The sequence below is a fragment of the Gymnodraco acuticeps genome, unplaced genomic scaffold, assembly GCF_902827175.1.
Source record: "Gymnodraco acuticeps unplaced genomic scaffold, fGymAcu1.1, whole genome shotgun sequence".
In the NCBI taxonomy this organism is placed as follows: domain Eukaryota; kingdom Metazoa; phylum Chordata; class Actinopteri; order Perciformes; family Bathydraconidae; genus Gymnodraco; species Gymnodraco acuticeps.
The window spans coordinates 900,347-905,205 of NW_022992001.1; the positions used below are offsets into that span (position 1 = coordinate 900,347).

General features: G+C 36.6%; 1 long non-coding RNA gene across 2 annotated transcripts; it reads left to right on the plus strand.

The window, feature by feature from the left end:
• Window positions 1-1,940: 1,940 nt before the first annotated feature.
• LOC117536416 lies at window positions 1,941-2,966 on the plus strand. Of its 2 annotated transcripts, XR_004567560.1 has the most exons (3): window positions 1,941-1,967; window positions 2,064-2,094; window positions 2,825-2,966. It is a non-coding gene; the product is annotated as an uncharacterized LOC117536416 (long non-coding RNA). The 2 variants fall into 2 exon arrangements; XR_004567559.1 differs by lacking the exon at window positions 1,941-1,967 and having other exon boundaries at window positions 1,999-2,094.
• The last annotated feature ends 1,893 nt before the right edge of the window (window positions 2,967-4,859 follow it).

A 4,859-nucleotide genomic window follows, 5' to 3' on the forward strand; every position in this document is an offset into this window, starting at 1 on the left:
TTGTATTGCAATATTGGTTTAATACAATTGGATAGGACTTTTCTGTTTTGTAAATGTGCTGTCAATGGACCGTGTTAGAACTTAGATGCAAATAGCATCCAAGTTGCTTGCAGCTATGGTGATCTGATGATTGTAATTGGTGTGATTATATGTTTTCCCTTCTGTCACAACCCCACACTAGATATTCCTCAAATGAAGGAGGACATTGCCTCGCTTGCTGGAAGAGTAAGTTCCTCTTATTTGTATCACTTTATTTTACTTGTTACTTAATCAGAGGAGGAGATTTTTATGATGTTAGGCTGATTAGGGCAATTCACCTGCTGTTTGTATTTTTAATTGTTCAAAAATTACAACATACTGTCTTCCTTCTCTAACAAGTGTGCAGCAACCTCAAAACAATTGCAGGTGAGTAACATTTTTCTTGTTCTAAGGATGCATATTTTATGGTGTGACTCTGTAGGAGGCAATAGTCTACAAATGTGTGTTTGTCCAGGGCTAATCTCATCAGTGCCAAATTGTTCATTGCCAACAGGCCAAGAACCTCCGCTTTCACATGTGTATTATATCATAATGGAAATCAAATCAATGGACAAAAACCTTGGACAAATTAGTCAGAAAGCTAACTACAAAATAATTTTATGATAATAATTCATCTTGCTTCTCTTGTAAAAAGCCTCAACATACTGTGGCAGCTGCAGAGCCTCAGAAGAAGCAGCCTGGTGATGACGATGACGATGGTAGTGGTGATGGTGGAAATAACAACAAAGTAAGTAACAAGTCAAAAATGTATCTATAAGCTCTCAAGGCGGGAGGCGGGAAAACATATAGATCGGATATTTTTGCTATTTGACATAAAACAACGTATATAGGGTTATTTGTGTCCATATTTCCCAGTTATTACCACTGTAAAAGTTAACCGTATACATTTTGTCATGTCACTGTTTAATTTCCAGATCCATGGAGAGAGAACCGAAGCTCCAGAGAAAACCGAAGCCCCAGAAACCGTAAGTAGATGCATATTCTTAAGGTATAGGTTACATGAAAATGTTATCTGGACAGTGGTTATTTTTTTGATGGGTAACTGCAAAACTGATGCATTACCGTGCGTGCCCATGTTAGATCAAGTTTAGGACAGTGATTTGTTACTTTAGTGCCTTTATCATTCTTGTGCAGTAGACAACTATTTACTACTGATCTATACAAACTATGTTAGTTTGTATGATGTTAATTAATAATCAATTGTGATATTCCATAAAATATATTTGTGAAAGTTGTAGGCCTACTAATACATTTATATGTGATGTATTTTTCAGATTGAAATTGTGAAGGGGTCAGGAGTCTTTTGCAAAAGAGATGCGTGGAAGGCATCCATCCATACCACCTCTGGCACAGCAATGGTGCGAACTCTCCTCCTCGGCACATTTCCCCTTGAAACCCTGCTTCAGAGCAACCTCAACGGTAAAAAAAAAAAGCTACTGTTCAAAATCTCTTTAAATCAATCCTGTCATGAATAATGAAAGGCAGTTTACACATGTGTTTTTCTTTCTAAACTGATTCACCTAAGAATGGAAAAAACTGAACTATTTTCTTACTCTCTGTTTTCGCTGCTGCAATTTGTTGCGAGAAATGTTTTTTTTACAATTGTCCCACACTCTAGCCCAGTGGTTCTCAAACTTTATCATTTCAAGGACCCCCATAACTCAGAGTGTATGATTGGTAACCAAATGTGTATGGGTCTATTTGGAACACCCCCAAGGAACCTTGAGTGTCATTTGTCCCTGGACAACCACTCTAGCCTAAAGTGTGGGCCATTAGTATGTAAACATTAGCTGCTGCAGATCAGCAGGATTACCCACTTTTCATTTGCAAAATAATAATAATGAAATATTACTTTAGGTGGCAAGCCAAGCGAGGTGATGGGGAGCAGCTGGAAGTCCTGGACCCAGGAAAAAAGGCGGCCATAATCGGTGAGTAAAAACGAATGAATTTATAAAGGAAAATAAAAGTTAATAGAGATGCCTCAAGTTGACTACTTTAACCATCCCTGTTTCACTATTTATTAGCTATCAATGGTAGGATCAGGATCAGCATCAGGTAAGTGACTGAGGACACCCATTAATGGTATCTGCACGGATTAGCACCTACTGTAGGGTGATCACTACATTTTCAATTGCTCACTTCTTGATCACAGCTCTCTTCTAATAGAACCCATTTTCTGGGCTAGTGTGCTTCCACTGTGGTGGTCCTCTGTGTTATAGAATATGTAGTCGTTAATAACCCCATGACACTAATTGTTCTCCTCTGCAGTGTTAAATAACCAGCATCTTCACCCTTAATCAATGACCATGCCCTTTGTACTGTGTTTGTGCCATATCACGTCTTTAATTCATGTTCTTGATTGCAATGCATATCTTATTGCTCTTCTGGTAAACAACCTGTGCTGATGATCTCTGTTGTTTGTATACAAGTGAAGTTCATGTGATGTCATTTTTTTTTTCAAACAGTATTTTGAAAAGCCAAAATGTACCTAATTCTAACTAATAATTGTAAACTTAGCAGCTTCTTAGACAGATTTGGTAAATGCACTGACTTTTCAGATAATTCAAAAATAATAGTAATGATATATGAAACAAATCACTAATAAAATAGATCATCTGTTTGAATAAAGGCTTTGGGCTTGATCTGCCAATAAACTCACAGGGGAGCTCGTGTACACTACACCAGGTGGTTTGGCAAAACTTTGGAGTGGAATGCTTGGAGTCTGTAGAAGACTTGGAGCATTTTTACACTGTCATCTCATGATGTCCTTTTATTTTCTCTGTAGAGGCAACAATGAAGAAGTGGCCACACACAACGAAGGGCCAGCTGGGTACAGCCATCAACAACAAGCTGACAGAGCTCAGGGCTCGCCAAAAGCAGATTAAATAATTGACATTTATTGACAATAAATGTATGTTAATGACTTATACATTTTGTGTGTTGTATTTTTGTATGTAGGTAGGCTATGTATAAACCTTGAACATAGGTGTAAATAAACATATATGCACATATAGGCTAAACTTATATGCGCATATATGTGAAACTTATATGCGCATATATGTTTTACATATATGTGCATATAAGTGCAACCTATATGTGCAACCTATATGTGCATAATGTGCAACCTATATGTGCATATATACACTGCACCCATATATGTACATATATGTGTGTGCATATATGGATATACATGTACATATATGTTCAGAGACATATATGTAGCGGTCCAATTTCAGATATGTCACATATATGTTAAACATATATGTGACATATATTAAAAATATATAGGTTCATATATATTCCTTCCATGTGGGTAGTCCCACAGTGAGAACATGTACACTGTTACAGGAACACTTCTGACAAAATATAAAAATAAGATTAGTAGAATTAGTAACATTCTTGAATATCATTTGTAATATGGACTTGATAGCTATACACATTATACCGTGCTAACAATGCTAAGCACTACACTTATTTCCCAGAAAAAAGCCAGCATCCAACATTTTTAATCCATGTGCTATATCCTATATCAGTTCCTATAGCTTGTGTTTTTGGTTCAACATGGTATACTTTTAAAGGTATAATAAACATATTTTTAAATGTTAAAGTTCAAAACTACTTTGTTATGCAGTTCTATAAAGTACTGAAGCTTCAGAGAATACATTTGTTATTATTATCCATGGTCTTTAGTCATGTGGACGTCAGGATATTGGAGATTAAGTTACACTATGGGAAATGTTCTCCCATAAGGTATTGCATGTGAGAGAAGAAGAGTCATAAAGGCCTCGGACAAACATTTACAGACCAGTGCAATTCATTCTTAGTCATCACCCATAATCCTCTGCTAGCAATCTGCCTGTCCAGGATAAAGGTAACAGTGGCCACACACACACACACACACACACACACACACACACACACACACACACACACACACACACACACACACACACACACACACACACACACACACACACACACACACACACACACACACACACACACACACACACACACACACACGCACACACACTCTTAGGGGAATAGGATTATGGCAAATTAAAAACGTGTGATCAACTCAGTCTTTTGAGGCCTTTCATCTGATGAACAGTGAGAAGTGTAATCCACTTTCAAACATTTTATTATTGAAGGATTTATTCACCTTTAAAGCTTCCCAGTGATGGGAGGATATGTCATTTATAGTCATCTTTGATTTGTTTATACTTTATTTCAACATATGAAAAAAACAGTACCATGTTTGCCTCTGAAATGTAATGTAGTAGTACAAAGTAACATACAATGGAAAAACTCAAGTAAAGTACAACTTCCTAAAATATGTACTTAAGTGCAGTACATGATTATATGTTGAGTTACATTATACCTCTGCTTACAAGTGAATAACTTGAGCTTTTGTTTTAATTGGCAACTCAGCAACAGTCATATACTTTTTTTTCTATAAAGAATGTGTCATTTTTTTCTAAATGTGTGTCCATGTTGATTAGCCAACATTTTAGTTTGATGAGTCAAAATACAATACTTCAATCTATGAACCAGTACTGGTTATCCATCTGTGTCCATGTGTTGCTGTCTATCCTCCTCTTCTGGCTAGCTTTGGTATTGCTTGGAGGTAAATCCTAGAATACAAACTATGGCTATATTTGTGTGGTACTTGATTGTAAACCATGAAGATAAAAACATCCATGCTGTATAATATTGATCTCTAAGAGGTATATGTGTGTCTTCATCTGCAGTATCAAATGTCAGGTCAGCTGCAGAAACACACATTGTGCATGGTATGTCTCAGGCATTTGGTGGATGAT